Here is a 235-nt window from a genome sequence, read left to right as displayed (position 1 = left end):
TTTCTGTATTACCTTTAGCAAAACTTTACTTGCTTGAGATATCAAAGAGATTGTCCAATAATTTCCGCATTCCGTTGGGTCATCTCTCTTTGGAGTGGGCACAAATATGGATCTCTTCCAATCAGTCGGCAAGATAGTTGTCTTCCAAATTTCTTGGCAGAGAGACTGTGGGCATGGTCAAATCTGTTGCACAAGACCTCTTTAAAGTGTTCAAACCTGTTGCACAAGAATTTTT

This window comes from Chrysochloris asiatica, unplaced genomic scaffold (genome assembly GCF_000296735.1).
Source record: "Chrysochloris asiatica unplaced genomic scaffold, ChrAsi1.0 scaffold00242, whole genome shotgun sequence".
NCBI lineage: Eukaryota > Metazoa > Chordata > Mammalia > Afrosoricida > Chrysochloridae > Chrysochloris > Chrysochloris asiatica.
The sequence above is the reverse complement of the archived record's forward strand: the minus strand, read 5'-3'. Positions refer to the sequence as shown.